The sequence below is a fragment of the Bufo gargarizans genome, chromosome 8 (genome assembly GCF_014858855.1).
Source record: "Bufo gargarizans isolate SCDJY-AF-19 chromosome 8, ASM1485885v1, whole genome shotgun sequence".
NCBI lineage: Eukaryota > Metazoa > Chordata > Amphibia > Anura > Bufonidae > Bufo > Bufo gargarizans.
Genome location: NC_058087.1, coordinates 5,949,532 through 5,967,048, shown reverse-complemented (window position 1 = coordinate 5,967,048; position 17,517 = coordinate 5,949,532). Strand labels below are relative to the sequence as shown.

The following is a 17,517-nucleotide window of genomic DNA, read 5'->3' as shown; positions in this document are numbered from 1 at the left end:
ATATGTTGGGATCAATAGCCTGGGTCTGGACTCATCCATTCTTGTCCCTGCTTTGCAGACTCCCACCCTCCCACATTATGAGACAGGCTGGGCAGTATGGATGGAGCTGGTTACTATACAGGGACAGGAGTGTGCTGTCTGCTGAGTACATGTCAGACCTGACAGAAGGTGCCTGGGAGCAGCTGTTGCTTCCTCTGCTTGTGACTCACTTGGGAATCCCAGGTCATTCCACACAAGCCCCTAACTCTGTGTTCTCAGTCCTGCAGCCTCCCCTTCTATATGCCCTCACTGTGCCCACTCTGTGTAATCACCATTACAGGCCCAGTGCTCCCCTCTGCACTCCCACCACACACTCCCTGCTGCTCTGTGCACTCCGTGCTCCCTCCCCATCTACAATTAACTGATTAATTTCTACACTTGGGTATTCTGCCTCTGAATCTTCTCTCTACATTGAGAAATATTATAGGGGCTGTTCAGAGGAAAAAGGGTCTGCTCTTCCCTTCCAGCAACAGCACCACTCTAACTCATCAGCTATATCAGATGAATGGGGCTGAGCTGCAATACCGCACATGGCCCATGGATGAGAGTGGCGCTGTTTTCTGATAAAAGAAGGCAATTTTTAACACTGAGACAAGAGTATACTGACTACACCGATGTGGATGTAATGTAATGTAAATTTTTAATGCCTGGGAACAACAGTGAAGGCCAGGCTTACCACCACTTTGCAGAGGAGGTCAGGGAAGGTGAGTAGTTTTTCTTACCCTCAAATCTCTGGGGGGAAATATTCAAGGTGCTCCTAGATACCTGGAAGCAATATCAAGGGTGCTCTGAGATCTCTGGGGAGCAATACCCATGGTGTCCTGAGATCTCTGGGGAGCAATATCAAGGATGTCATGAGATCTCTGGGGAGCAATATTCAGGGTGCCTTGAGATCTCTGGGGAGCAAGATTTAAGATGCCCAGAGATCTCTGGGGAGCAACATTCAGGATGTCCTCAGATCTCTGGGGAGCAACATTCAGGATGTCCTCAGATCTCTGGGGAGCAACATTCAGGATGTCCTCAGATCTCTGGGAAGCAATATCAAGAGTGCCCTGAGATATCTGGGGAGCAATATTCAGGGTGCCTTGAGATCTCTGGGAGCAATATTCAGGGTACCTTGAGATTTCTGGGGAGCAACATTTAAGATGCCCTGGGATTTCTAAGGAGCAACATTCAGGGTGCCCTGAGATATCTGGGGAGCAACATTCAGGATGTCCTCAGATCTCTGGGGAGCATCATTCAGGGTGCCCTGAGATCTCTGGGGAGCAACATTTAGGGTGTCCTCAGATCTTTAGGAAGCAATATCCAGGGTGTCCTGAGATCTCTGGGGAGCAATATTTAAGATGCCCTGGTATCTTTGGGGAGCAACATTCAGGGTGCCCTGAGATCTCTGGGGAGCAACATTGAGGGTGTCCTCAGATCTCTGGAAAGCAATATCCAGGGTGTCCTGACATATCTGGGAAGTAATATCCAGGGTGCCCTGGGATCTCTCTGAAGCAATATCCAGGGTATACACTATCACTCCCACCTTATAATTATTTTGCTGTCACTGATGTGAAATGAGTCTATTGTGGAGCAGGTTAAAGTTATGGAGAGCTAATAGTAAATTACTAAACTAAAATATAGCTATAGGAGGCCTAGAGATAGCAGTCAAACCTGGGTGATGGTACCTGGGATAGCCCAAGGGCTCCTCTGCCACTTACAAGGAAACATCTCTGCGGTCCCTCCATGTAATGGTGGCATGAGCCAAAAAAGCAACTTACCCTTTAATCTCAGATCCTTCATTTTGCCAAGGTGGAAGATCCACCAAGACTTGGAAATTTTCAAATTACTATGGGTCCCAAAGTGGGACAAGGAACCAGCCGTTTAAGGGTGTTTTAGTTTTTCCCACCCCTTACCCCCTATGGGTGTATTCTATGCTTATTGTATGAAAACATTTGGGTGGGATTGCTCCTTAATGAAGTCAGTGTCCTCATGTCCAGGCTTGGTGAATTTATTACTGCACCCTGACCTGGCAGAATGAGACTGAAAGCAGCTGTTGTTTCCACCTATGAATCCAAGATCAGCCCAGGCATCTTGCAGCCTTTGCTCATCACTGGTCACAAGGAATCTGTTGCTATCTGAGTTCATTGTGTCCATCCAAAAGCTTAGTACATATGAAATGAATAAATGGTTTCTAGCATTCACCATAATCACTTCTGTTCACACAGACCCCACACCCTCAATACTCAACATTTGCACTGACCCAGAGCAGCAAATTACCTGCCAGCTCCCATTGCCATGGACAAGTAAATGCTAATAGTTACTTGGATGTCATGGGTCAATGCAAATATTGTAACTATATAAGTATATGTTTTTTGAAACATTGACATACCGCATTTGGTACTTGCTACATCTCTTGGTTGCAGACTGGAAAGTACCCCATATAAATGAAGCGGCTTGAAGCGCTTGGACACTGATGCACCCAGGTGATCTCTACTACTACTACAGTATTATGATCTTCCATATTACTGTCCTCTGGGGTCTCTGAGGCATCAGCATCTGAGCACAACTAGAACTACCCCAATAAAGGTAGGTCATTTGAATTGGGGCCTTTTCAAAAGTGTGAACATCACATCAAGTCCACACTAATACATCAATTACATTTAACTCATTCTAAAAATGTATGGGCTTTCCTGCAGAGAAATGAAACAGAGAAGAGATCCAGGAACATTGGAATCAATGTATCTATCCGTCTCTGATTCGCAACGAAGCCGAATTTCCTCGCACTTTGCAGTAACAAATCATGTTTTCCTAAAGTGGTGGCGGCACGTGTTACAAAGTGAAAGTGAGAAGCTCGTCCTATACACAGCCCTATAAAACCCTCACGATCTTCGCCATTGTCCTGTGAGCTGAGCACAGGGAGAGACGTGGCAAGTGCTCGTCTGCTAGGGACAGTGTTGTTGCAATAATCCAGCAGCCATGTTTGACATCTGTTTTAACCCTAATAATTTTAAAAGTGAAATACCATTAGGTTCATAATAGGGAGAGTTCCTGGACCTTATAGAGGGATCCACATGGGATTATGGTCATCCCCGTTGTGAATCCCTCAATTTTATTGTTTTGAGTAAGGTTTTCCCGCCTAAATGGACAGGGGCTGCTGCATACACACTCAGGCTCCCCCGACTTCCGCCAGGGAGAGACGCAACACTACTGGATGACCACGGCATCTGAAGGGTTAAAATTCCATGAGTGGCATTAACGCCAGTGGCAGAGATTAGTGCCTGGTGTCTACTCTTCAAAATAGCAGCCATGGGGCCCTCTACCCGTGGTAGCAGGCTCCATGTTTATATGCCTGTCCATCGATGTAAATTTACTGTTGGTATTTGGGAAAGGGTTTCGCAGGCTTCACACTTAGATTGGGCCACCTAGTGGGAAGAATATGATTAGGCAGATCTATCTATCTATCTATCTATTGTAAGAAGGTACCTGGAATCATCGTGGATGGAAGGTATGTGTCACCGAGGTTCCTGGCCTTGGTGAAGTAAGAGTGTCAGCAGCAGCTATTGCTAATTGACACCTTGAGAGTTAGCATGGCTGTCATACCTGATCTGGGACGGCTCTTACTGGGAGTAGTCAAAGTGCTGGGTGGGTGACTACTCCCCATGTTCCAGGCCGGGTTTTGCCAGGCATAAAAACCAGCCAGCACTGCCAGGTGTGTGGATTTACCTCCCTCTGACAGTGGAGCTCAGGAGTCTGTGTGCTGTGATCCGAGGACTGTGCTGGGATTTGAGGTTTGAGCCGGGCTGGAGGACTCAGGCCCCTCTAAAGGCGAATAGGCCGCCTATGGACTTGATGAGGCTGAACTGCTAACAGGGTGTGAATTAACACCCAGGAGAAAAGGTGACTTTTATTGTTTATGGACCTTCCTTGTGTGTGAACAAACACCAAGCCACCTGCGTCTTGTGATACACCAATGTGGGAATAAACACCGCTGTTTGATCCAAGAACTGTGTACTTTGCCTCTATACTGCATCCGCTAGTCCTAACTACCAGAGCGAATCCCCACACTATCTATCTATCTATCTATCTATCTATCTATCTATCTATCTATCTATCTATCTATCTATCATCTATCTAATTTCTTTTTTTCTTTCTTTTTTTCTTTCTTTCTTTCTGTCCAATTTATCTTGCTCTTTCATCTAGTATTTGGTGCCCATTAATAATGCTATATTTCGCCACATATGTACTTGTCTGAAACCCATGTCCCCCCCATACAACATCATATAAAAAGAGAATTATGACGCCACCAGACAACATTTAGCAGTTTTTTATGTGATAAAAGTGTTCCCTTGATACACTGGTGCACAGTCAATGGCTCATGACCTATACAGGTGTGATGATCTCGTAGTGTTCACAGTTGTGTTATAAAGTGGTAACAACTGATAGCAAGTCAACAGATAAAGGCGCACACATCCACCCAAACCCTCTACCCTTACCTGCGTTAGTTTATCCATATGGTTTGTCTTCTCCAGTCTGAAAAAAATGCAGGTTTGGGGGATGCTGTGTGACGGGAGGCACTGTAGGGGTCTGGGGCATTTTACAAAGGCACTTTATCACACACAGACTTGGTGTTTTTTTAATTAGACACATTGTAACAGCCTGATCATTACTTTTGCATGTAGGCCCACCTTGATAATCTCTGCTATAGAACTGTCAAGGACGCAGATTGGGAGGAAGGAGTGTAGATTATGAAAGCAATGTGATACAGCTGTCAAAATATGTCCACAGAGTAATCTGCTCCACTGATGTTTTAAGATGGACTCCACATCTATCTATCCATCATCTATCTATCTATACTAGAGATGAGAGCATCGATTCAATCTATTAAGAATTCATCCCAATTCAGGTGAATGAAAGAGAGAGCGCTATTGATTTCTAGGAACAATACATGCAAATTAACATTTCTTACTTCAGCTGGAAAGGTAATTTGCATATGTTTGGGTTTCTAGGAAAAATTCTAATTTTTCTTTCCTAGTAAAAAAGAAAAGAAAGTGGAGCCTTTTTCATGCCACCAGATGTTAGGCATGCTAATTTGCATATATTTTTTCCTAGAAACCAAGAGAAGTGTTGCTTGGCCTTCAAAACTCCTCAAGCATACTAGGCATTCTCCATAATAAGAAAGAGCACCCACCAGACAATTCATATATTTCCTGAAACCCAAACAAGCATATTAGACTCTCTCTTTAAGTTTAATGCATGGTTTATTGATCCCTATACAGAGCTACTGGGCTCACAGTCTATTTATCATGTTAAATGGTTTCTATCTATCTATTTATCTATCCAGTAAAGTAGATATAGGGGTCGCAGCGGTTGCAATTGTGACCAGGCTCCTAAGCTAGGGGACTCACCCCTCCTACCTGTTCTTCTCCAGGCCTGTACTGAACTGTCTGATATGGGAATCTGATGGTGAGGTCTAATATGGAGGTCTGATGGGGGTCTCATCTGAGGTTTGATATAGGGGTCTGAGGATCTTATATGGGGTCTGATTTGAGGATCTGATATGGGGGTCTGATCTGAGGTCTGATATGGGGGTCTGATCTGAAAGTTAAGGGGCTATATTTTGTACTGGCACACATTATAAGGGGGCATTTTTTGTAAGGACAATTATTACTACTGAGTGACTACGGGGAACATGATTACTGGTATTGGCACAATGGGGGCACTATTACTATTGGGGGCATTGTTAACATTAAGTGCACTCTTGCAGATAATTATTTCTATTGGTGGGACTTTGGGGAACACTATTACTGTGGGGGGCACCCTGGCACAGTATCAGCTTAGCACAATACATTTTGGGTGACATTATGTTTCCACTAATAGTGTCATGGACACTATTTGCTGAGAGCAGTTATTTTTTAGGGTTCTGTGTGCCATGAATTATTGAAGAGGGCACTTTTCGTGTGGTACTAGTATTTTCAGGCGGATTTTCTGTTTCTGCAGTATAGTATTGGAGAGCACAGCGGGCACAGTATTGGGCGTGGCAGGATGGGGTGTTGAGAAGGCGGGAGAATGATGGAAAAGTAGGAAAATAAGATGTCTTTTTGTCAAACTCTACAGACTCAAGAAACGGCTAAAAGAAATCATCATGGCAGTCTGGTCTGAATGGATAAGATGAGGAAAGAGAACATCTACATCAGTGGAGACCCCACTGGATGTAAGAGGTATGCGGGGCTGTATTGCTGTATGTTTAGTAGCTCTGTATGTAATGTTTTCTAAGTAAATGTGAGGCCTCCTGCACACAACCGTTTTTTTTCCCCGTTTACGGACCGTTTTTTGCAATCCGTATACGGAACCATTCATTTCAATGGTTCCACAAAAAAAAGGAATGTACTCCGTATGCATTTCGTTTCCCTATTTCCGCTCCGTTGAAAGATAGAACATGTCCTATTATTGCCCATATGTCTTCCGTATCCGCTCCGTTTTTGCGGAACTATCTATTGAAAATGTTATGCCCAGCCCAATTTTTTCTATGCAATTACTGTATACTGTATATGCCATACGGAAAAATGGAACGGAAACACAAAGGAAACAAAAAACGGAACAACGGATCAGTGAAAAACAGACTGCAAAACACTGAAAAAGCCATACGTTCGTGTGAAAGAGGCCTAAGTGTACTATCTATCTATTTATCTATCTATCAATCTGCCTATGTACAGTTCATGATGAATTGCCTTCCTTTCCTATTTTAGGTGGTAATATCATGTAATTCCATATAAGAGGGACATTAAACAATTGTAGGAAATATGTTCAGCGGAAATCTCCATAAAGATTCACCCTCATAATGGGCCATTATACACCCTCTAATTGTCTATACTTCCCTCTTTCTTCCCTGAAGATTGTTTTCATCCCTTTGTATATTTCACGGTAAATGTCTTTTGTCCATGGTATATATCATATCTACTGTTTGGAATATATTTTGACAGCCCAAAGCAGTTATTAAGGCTGAATGAATGGAAGAATGAAGGCGCGATGCAAGTGACCTCGGAGAGCTGACAATAACGTTTTCTTAGCATCATTGAGAAACAAGATAAGGTATGTTTCCTCGATTCTCACTTCTGACTCAGCAGTCTCATAGTTCAAAGAAAAGTCTATTACACAGGAGGTTTTTGTTCCCCTTGAAAATGCTCACTTCTACAAGCAGGAGGTTTATTTGTTTTCACATCTCTGCAACTAAAAAGAGCATTATTTTTAGGAAAACCGTGATAAAATGAGCCACTTACACCAGGCGATACACTGTGCGGCATACAGCTTGAGCAGGTGGCCAATTTCATTCAAGATATAGGGCAATTAGCACATTCAGTTTGCTATCCCAGTCCTATATGGCCCATTGCTCATTCCCTTTGCAAGAAGCTAGTACACATCGCCCCGCCATCCACCTGCCAGGTGTGCCTCGGTCTACACCGTGAACAGGAGCATCCACCTTCCAGGTGTGCCTCGGCCTACACTGTGAACAGGAGCACCCACCTTCCAGGTGTGCCTCAGCCTACACTGTGAACAAGAGCATCCACATTCTAGGTGTGCCTCGGCCTAAACTGTGAACAGGAGCATCCACCTTCCAGGTGTGCCTCGGCCTACACTGTGAACAGGAGCATCCACCTTCCAGGTGTGCCTCGGCCTACAATGTGAACAGGAGCACCCACCTTCCAGGTCTGCCTCGGCCTAAACTGTGAACAGGAGCATCCACCTTCCAGGTGTGCCTCGGCCTACACTGTGAACAGGAGCATCCACCTTCCAGGTGTGCCTCGGCCTACAATGTGAACAGGAGCACCCACCTTCCAGGTGTGCCTCGGCCTACAATGTGAACAGGAGCACCCACCTTCCAGGTGTGCCTCGGCCTACACTGTAAACAGGAGCATCCACTTTCCGGGTGTGCCTTGGCCTACACTGTGAACAGGAGCATCCACATTCTAGGTGTGCCTCGGCCTACAATGTGAACAGGAGCACCCACCTTCCAGGTGTGCCTCGGCCTACACTTGTGTACAGGATCATCCACCTTCTAGGTCTGCCTCGGCCTACACTGTGAACAGGAGCATCTACCTTCTAGGTGTGCCTCGGCCTACACTGTGAACAGGAGCACCCACTTTCCAGGTGTTCCTCAACCTACACTGTGAACAGGAGCATCCACCTTCCAGGTGTGCCTCGGCCTACAATGTGAACAGGAGCACCCACCTTCCAGGTGTGCCTCGGCCTACAATGTGAACAGGAGCACCCACCTTCCAGGTGTGCCTCGGCCTACACTCTGAAAAGGAGCATCAACCTTCCAGGTGTGCCTCAGCCTACACTTGTGAACAGGATCATCCACCTTCTAGGTCTGCCTCGGCCTACACTGTGAACAGGAGCATCCACCTTGCAGGTGTGCCTCGGCCTACACTGTAAACAGGAGCATCCACCTTCCAGGTGTGCCTTGGCCTACACTGTGAACAGGAGCATCCACCTTCCAGGTGTGCCTCGGCCTACAATGTGAACAGGAGCACCCACCTTCCAGGTGTGCCTCGGCCTACACTGTGAACAGGAGCATCCACATTCTAGGTGTGCCTCGGCCTAAACTGTGAACAGGAGCATCCACCTTGCAGGTGTGCCTCGGCCTACACTGTAAACAGGAGCATCCACCTTCCAGGTGTGCCTTGGCCTACACTGTGAACAGGAGCATCCACCTTCCAGGTGTGCCTCGGCCTACAATGTGAACAGGAGCACCCACCTTCCAGGTGTGCCTCGGCCTACACTTGTGTACAGGATCATCCACCTTCTAGGTGTGCCTCGGCCTACACTGTGAACAGGAGCATCCACCTTCTAGGTGTGCCTCGGCCTACCACTGTGAACAGGAGCATCCACCTTCCAGGTGTGCCTCGGCCTAGCACTGTGAACAGGAGCATCCACCTTCCTGGTGTGCCTCGGCCTATACTGTGAACAGGAGCATCCACCTTCCAGGTGTGCCTCGGCCTACACTGTGAACAGGAGCATCCACCTTCCAGGTGTGCCTCGGCCTACACTGTGAACAGGAGCATCCACCTTCCAGGTGTGCCTCGGCCTACACTGTGAAAAGGAGCATCAACCTTCCAGGTGTGCCTCAGCCTACACTTGTGTACAGGATCATCCACCTTCTAGGTCTGCCTCGGCCTACACTGTGAACAGGAGCATCCACATTCTAGGTGTGCCTCGGCCTAAACTGTGAACAGGAGCATCCACCTTGCAGGTGTGCCTCGGCCTACACTGTAAACAGGAGCATCCACCTTCCAGGTGTGCCTCGGCCTACAATGTGAACAGGAGCACCCACCTTCCAGGTGTGCCTCGGCCTACAATGTGAACAGGAGCACCCACCTTCCAGGTGTGCCTCGGCCTACACTGTGAACAGGAGCATCCACATTCTAGGTGTGCCTCGGCCTAAACTGTGAACAGGAGCATCCACCTTGCAGGTGTGCCTCGGCCTACACTGTAAACAGGAGCATCCACCTTCCAGGTGTGCCTTGGCCTACACTGTGAACAGGAGCATCCACCTTCCAGGTGTGCCTCGGCCTACAATGTGAACAGGAGCACCCACCTTCCAGGTGTGCCTCGGCCTACACTTGTGTACAGGATCATCCACCTTCTAGGTCTGCCTCGGCCTACACTGTGAACAGGAGCATCTACCTTCTAGGTGTGCCTCGGCCTACACTGTGAACAGGAGCATCCACCTTCTAGGTGTGCCTCGGCCTACCACTGTGAACAGGAGCATCCACCTTCCAGGTGTGCCTCGGCCTAGCACTGTGAACAGGAGCATCCACCTTCCTGGTGTGCCTCGGCCTATACTGTGAACAGGAGCATCCACCTTCCAGGTGTGCCTCGGCCTACACTGTGAACAGGAGCATCCACCTTCCAGGTGTGCCTCGGCCTACACTGTGAACAGGAGCATCCACCTTCCAGGTGTGCCTCGGCCTACACTGTGAACAGGAGCAAGTTCTAATCCAGAAAGTATTAAAAATTAGATTTGACACTTTATAGACAAATGTCATAAAATGTCCTTTTAATATTCTTCATTTTCACATCCATAGGGGACAGTATTATAGAAGAGTGAAGGAATGAAGAGTTAAATTATTCTTTACAATTAGCAAATTTAATGAACAATGCAATGAAGAAAATGTGATGAACTAATTACACCCTGTTCCTTTAAAATTGTGAAACGATAAATAGATAATAGATATATTGGCGATTGACCTATATTGATGTCAAGATCAACTGTGAATTACGTTGCATTGTGAAATGGATCAGGGCAACATAGACATGGAGGACATCCCTTTTTATGGCTGTGTAGTTGCAAAATATGGTTAGTTACACAGATTTAGGTGCATTAAGTTCAAACAAGGAAAGTCGTTAATATTTTATCTCCGATAACCTGTTCACAAACGTTAGGGGTCATGGTGTCATCTGCAAGACATTAGCTTATGCCCTATTGTTGATGTTTTGAAAATGGCACCAGGTCACTCCTCACCAACTTAAAGAGGACCTTTCACCCGGAAAAACATTGTGAACTAAGTATCATGACATATACAGCGGCGCCCAGGGATCTCACTGCACTTACTATTATCCCTGGGCGCCGCTCCGTTCTCCCGTTATGTCCTCTGGTTTCTTCGCTCAGTAGGTTATAGTAGGCGGAGACTGCCCTTGTTCTGCTGGGCGTCTCCTCCTCCTAGGCTGTAGCGCTGGCCAATCGCAGCGCACAGCTCACAGCCTGGGAGAACAAGGGCAGACTCCGCCTACTATAACCAAGAGTCCTAAGTCTCCGCCTACTATAACCTACTGAGCGAAGATACCGGAGGACATAACGGGAGAACGGAGCGGCGCCCAGGGATAATAGTAAGTGCAGTGAGATCCCTGGGCGCCACTCTATATGTCAGGATTCTTAGTTCACAATGTTTTTCCAGGTGAAAGGTCCTCTTTAATGAAAACCTTATTATGGTCATGGTTCTTGCCATTGAAAAAGCTATCCCAAAATGTGACCATGCCTCCATAAAAATCCCCTCTATTGTTGGTGGACCATACCCATCTAACTGCAGGAGAGAGAGCCGGGTAAGAGAAAGCTGTGCCCATTCCCTTCACTCATTTTTGGTGCCCCATTGGCCACAGACATGGAATATTTGACAATATTCTGTAACATCAAAACCCAGTTTCACACAATAAACCTTGTAAGAGCAAGATTTAAGGAAATTCTATATTTTCTTATTCACCAAATGACAAAATTACTTGTGGAGGTCAACCAGTTGGAATTGTATTTCACCATATTGGATGACACCTGACTCAAAAAGTCAATTACACTGGCCGGGTCTTTCATAGTCTGGAAGGGGATGGTTGGTTTTATTGGCCAGATGACTCAACAGAATCGCACCGTTTGTGGCCAGCTTTATGCTAATTAGACTATACAGTTGCCTTTAAAGGGGTTCTCTCATTTCAAACATTTGTGGTATATCACTTGTATATGCCACAAATGTCAGATAGGTGCGGGTTCCACCTCTGCCTGGAGAATGGGGCCCCCAAAGTGAAGGAGAGCGCACCACACAAGCATGGCTATCCTCTATTTACCGCTATGGGAGTTCCGACAATAGCTGAGCACTGGCCTGATTATGGAGATAGGAGCAGGTCCCAGAGGTGATACCTGCACCTATCTGACATTGCCGGCATATCCTAGAGATTTGCCACCCATATCTGAGATGACATAACCTCATAATAAACTGTACAGTGATACAAAGTACATAAAAGCTGTAAACATATGCACGTTTCTATTTGTTTACCATCAGTTTTGGATTTGCTATATGTTAATTGATCATAAGTATTAAATCTAATTTTGCATATGAACGCGCACAGAAACGGCCATTATCTCCCAGAATTATTAATGGATTATTTTTTTGTGATGAATAATTAATCTTTGGAATAATTTGTCTATCTGTGATCTTACGATTTATTTGCATATCTAATATATGATTACTTTAGTTCCATTCTCATAGGAAAAAACCATAAAGTCAATAATATTCCCCAAACTTTTCCTAAGTTCTGCTTGTAATTATTTTTAATACACATTCCAAACTTAATGGGCAGGCATGGAGGAATTACACAGTGAGTTCTTTAAAGGGAGTGTCACACAACATCCTCCTTTGCTGAATTCGTTAGGCTTTTAATCATCAAAGCAAGGGCTGTTTTTTTTAGCATTTGAAATCAAATCAATAAGATGCAAAAAAAAAGGACATGAAACTTTTTAAAAGTTTCACCTTAATTTTGAATTTTTTTGGGTTCAAACTCCACCTTAAAGATTCTCCAGGCAAGCTGATGCACTGTGTTATCTCTGGAATAAGATCGAAGGGTGAGGAGCCTGGCACAGTGATTCTCTTTGGTGTTTTTTGTATACATATGCCATGCTCTAACCCTCATGTCCTGCACTTGGCATAATACAATGTATCAGTTTTTCCAGGAGTGTTTCTTCAGTATAAGCAATTTATAATATCAACTAAAAAGGACAAATCTTTTTGAAAACAACCCCATTAAAGGGGTCGTTCTGTTGGTTTCATAATCATTTTTTTTATTAATCTTCCCAGAGTACCCAAAATACTGCGTATTTTTGACTCATATGCCTGCTTTTTATGGCAGCACTTTCCTTTTCCTGGTTTCAGCATCACTGCATCCTGGCAGGATGTGTACATGCAGAACTTCCTGTTTTCATCAGCTTCCTGTTGGGGTTTCCAACAAAACCCAGCATGCTTTGCCCTGTAATATTTTTAAGGACTTGTTACACCTGCCACACTGTTCTCTCTGCAGTAGTAACGTCCACTAATGTTAGCCAGGCCCTCTGTAACATTACAGAGCAAAGCATGATGGGTTTGATTAGAAAACCTAGCAGGAAGCTGATGAAAGCAGGAAATTCTGCATGTAAACATCATTCCAGGATGCAGTAATGCTGCACATCGTGGAAGGAGGGCACAGACATGAAAAATAGGAATATGGGGCACAAATACGCAGTGCTTGGGTTACTCTGAGCAGATAACAGAAAATTGGGAAACCGGAGCACTCTTTTAAGACTTTAAACTCCACCCTATAGACTTGTCCAGAAACAGAAAAAAAATCCCTTTTGGCATTGTGTGATGCTCCTCAATGCAGAGGCCAAAAGAAGAGCAGCATTTTTTGTTCTGTTTACATGGTTGTGGTCCTGTGTTGGTGGCCTTTGTTGCTATTACCCTTGCATTTCCATATGCAACCCTTCGCCTAATTTTACGGCAGAAAGCCACTTAAAGTGGTCACCATGAAGTGGCCAGAGAGCTTATACAGTCTGACCAAAATGTCTAGTAAGAACCTCAGGGTCATTTTTCAGCAGCGATGCACAAGTGAAGACATTGTATATACTGACCCTGCATTTTTCTCTATTTTTGCAAAATATATAATTTATTTACATACAAATGTATGTCATAAATGAAGATAATAAAAATAAAAAAAATATTCAAAGGTAACAATACAAAAGTAAGCAAGAAGTCAAAGAAACTCTTTGTTTCAGGACAGGATGTACACATCAATAATGTACAAAGGTGGAAAGCCCCTTTCATCAAGAAGGTTAATTACGGAACAAATTCCCTTTAAAATAAATGTTTTCCCATAAGATTATATTCACATCTGTGTTGTAGTTTCTGCATTTAACAGTGGGATGACAGTAGGGGGAAGGGAATTGCAACTTTTCTGAGCATGTTTCTGGGGCCAAACAATAGTTTTCATAACCTAATTTGAATATAATACTTGTTCCAGCATAGAACCTGACCCTTAATGGTGAAGAATGTAAAATGATAAAATAACACCACCATAATAACTTCATAAATTAATAATTAATGAATTACAATGCTAATCTTGTATTATCCATATAGATATTATTACTACATTACATTATCTTCTTGACTACGCCATGCTTACTGTCCTCGAGATTAAGACTAGGTTACCTGCTAGAAGCTGCAAGACGATTGACACTATTACTGTGTCAATGTCTGCACCACGTCTACCCACTTCAAAGGCCGTAATGTAACCACCGAGCTTCTGCACACAAAAAAAAGTGAGAGTAAAATAACACCAAACCACACCCAGAACCACACCGCGCCTCACACCTTCCTCTTCTTCACCTGATGGGAGGAATCAGAGCTTAGCATTTAACCACTGCTCAGACGCTTCACATCTCTGATTTACACTCCTATCCCAAAGGGCAAAAGCTACACTAAGTATATAAAATAAAAATATATATAAATAATAAATAAAAGAAATGTATAGATGATGTTTTCAGTCATTAAATTATTTACTAATGTACTGTATTCCTTTCTTCTTTAATTTATTCTAAAATATGCCTGATTTTTGGTATTCCTTTCTTCATTCACCACTTTTGACATTCATTCTGAAACACTCATAGACTTTGTCATTTATTATCTCTGCAACATTCATTCCTTTAACCCATTCATCTTGAAACATTCTTTTTTTTTGTAGCGCGGTCATTCATTCACTTATTCTTCAGCATTCAGTCCTTTAGTCATTTATTCTACTTGCATTCATCCATTCTATATGTCTAAAGTAATGCATTTTACTGGAAGAATAAGGAAAGGAATAACACATTCAGTAAGGCTACTTTCACACTAGCGTTCGTCGGCCCGCTCGTGAGCTCCGTTTGAAGGGGCTCACGAGCGGACCTGAACGCTTCCGTCCAGCCCTGATGCAGTCTGAATGGATGCGGATCCGCTCAGACTGCATCAGTCTGGCGGCGTTCAGCCTCCGCTCCGCTCGCCTCCGCACGGACAGGCGGACAGCTGAACGCTGCTTGCAGCGTTCGGGTGTCCGCCTGGCCGTGCGGAGGCGTGCGGATCCGTCCAGACTTACAATGTAAGTCAATGGGGACGGATCCGTTTGAAGATGCCACAATATGGCTCAATCTTCAAGCGGATCCGTCCCCCATTGACTTTACATTGAAAGTCTGGACGGATCCGTACGAGGCTATTTTCACACTTAGCTTTTATATGCTAATATAATGCAGACGGATCCGTTCTGAACGGAGCCTCCGTCTGCATTATTATGATCGGATCCGTTCAGAACGGATCCGATCGAACGCTAGTGTGAAAGTAGCCTAAACTGTATTCCTTTAGACATTCATTCTGCAACATTTCTATTTGTTTAGCAAAATTCATTCAATTTGTCTTAATTCCATTTTTGCAACATACGCCCCATTAATCATGTATTGTGTTCCTTCTAGGGGTGTAACTATGAGTCATAGGGCCCCATAGCAAAATAAGTTGGGGCCCCAACACCTAATGTAAGAGATTTTTGATTGCTTCTTTTTTTATTCTTTTTGTAATGAAGAAATGGAAATAAAGAATAAAAAAAAAGAAATGTAAAACAGCAGCATAAGCAGCAAAAGGTATGTAAAACATGTTGGAAAACCCACATAATAGCAAACACTTTTATATTGTTATTCCCCACAAAAAGGAACAATCTTGCACCTGACTGGTCCCTCAACCTCTGGATCCAATAGCAAGTGCTATGGCTATAGCTATGCCAATATTTCCCTCCTTACTTCTCTCCTTCCTTTCTTCCTCCATTCTACTTACCTTCATTTCTACTCTTCTTTCATTCCTTTCTACCCTCTTAAGGTCCTTCTTCCTTCCTTCCATTCTTCCTACCTACCTATCTTCCTTACATCCTACCTACCTTCCTTCCATCCTTCCTTCCTTCCATCCTTCCTTCCATCCTACCTACCTGCCTACCTTCCTTTCTTCCCTCCTATGGTCCTTCTTCCTTCCTTCCTTCCTACCTACCTTCCATCCTACTTACCTTCCTTCCTTCCTTTCTTCCCTCCTATGATCATTCGTCTTTCCTTCCTTCCTAACTACCTTCCATCCTACCTTCCTTCCTTCCATCCTACCTACCTTCCTTTATTCCCTCCTATGGTCATTCTTCCTTTCTTCCTACCGACCTACCTTCCATCCTACCTACCTACCTTCCTTCCTTCCATGCTACCTACTTACCTTCCTTCCTACCTTCCTTCCTTCCTTCCCTCCTATAATCATTCTTCCTTCCTTCCTACCTTCCTTCCTTCCATCGTACCTTCCTTCCTTCCTTCCATCCTACCTACCTACCTACCTTCCTTCCTTCCATGCTACCTACTTACCTTCCTTCCTACCTTCCTTCCTTCCTTCCCTCCTATGATCATTCTTCCTTCCTTCCTACCTTCCTTCCTTCCATCGTACCTTCCTTCCTTCCTTCCATCCTACCTAGCTACCTTCCTTCCTTTCTCTCTTCCGTCCTATGGTCCTTCTTCCTTCCATCCTACCTACCTTCCATCCTACCTACCTACCTTCTTTCCTTCCATCCTACTTACCTTCCTTCCTTTCTTCCCTCCTATGGTCCTTCTTCCTTCATTCCTTTTTCCCTTCTTCCCTCTCATCATTCATTCTGCAAACCAAATTTATATATCATTACATATTGTCCACTATGTTCAAAAAACTTTTTAACCCATGCATATTTTACTTGTAACATTTTATTGTTAGCATGAAACGACCAAATTTTGTAGAATAAATGACAAAATGATAATTTGCAGTCTGATCAGTTATTGCTATAATTGTTACGATCTCATTATAGTGAATACAGCAACTGTTTATTAGTTTTTGCTGTGACAGAGCTGATTTTTCTTCTGGAACTATTCCCACCAATAGCCGTAAATCCTAAGCGCTTTCCAAAAAAGTTAATCTTATGAAGCTGCGCACTCAAAGACAGTCAGCTTAAAATGCCTGAAATCAGGGAACAATAAATTGGATTCAACTGCACAGAAAATGAAGAGACTTTAGGGTTAGCGTTCCTTTAAGTGGATGATCAGTTGCTTCTCCTTTCTCTGCTGACCGTAGAATTGGTTTGAAGAATCCGGCTCTGTTACAAGTGTCCCTACACAAGTAGATATTGATGTATTTTGAAGTGCATCTCACACGTAGCATATGCGATGTGTGCCACTTCTTATTTCCTGTGTACAGAATAGCTGATGTGCGCGGCAGATGAGGTAGGCGTGCGAGAAATGTTGTGACAGTGTTGGAATATGACAATTGGGGATCTTTACTTGTTTTTCCTAGAAATCTTTCAACAATCTTAATGTGGCATCTCGAGATCTGTCTCATCTAAACACAATATCACTTGACACATGACGGCTGCTTTTTTATTCTTCAAAATGAGCAAGGAAAATTTCTGACTTGTGTAGGTTCTACTGGCAGGAAAGGATCCCACGGAGAGGAGTGCAAAGGGAATTTTCTATGGGATCAGTGTCTGATTAATGGGAGCTCCATTGCTGGGACCCCCACCAATTACAAGAACGGGGTCCGGTGTCCCTCCAAGTAAATGGAATGGCAGTCAAGCATTCCTGCTGCCAGTCTGCCGAGTGCTGTGCTTGGCTTCTCTTCGGAAGCCCAATAG

At 44.2% G+C, this 17,517-nt stretch overlaps 1 long non-coding RNA gene across 2 annotated transcripts in view; it reads left to right on the top strand.

Annotated features, from left to right (window-relative positions):
* Positions 1-17,517, top strand: part of LOC122944715 — a 101,816-nt gene that overhangs the window by 10,998 nt on the left and 73,301 nt on the right. The window contains exons 2-4 of one of the 2 annotated variants that reach the window (XR_006391046.1): positions 6,139-6,242; positions 7,005-7,113; positions 15,421-15,478. This is a non-coding gene — a long non-coding RNA (uncharacterized LOC122944715). The remainder of the gene's footprint in view (positions 1-6,138; positions 6,243-7,004; positions 7,114-15,420; positions 15,479-17,517) is intronic. The other variant, XR_006391045.1, reaches the window with a different exon arrangement.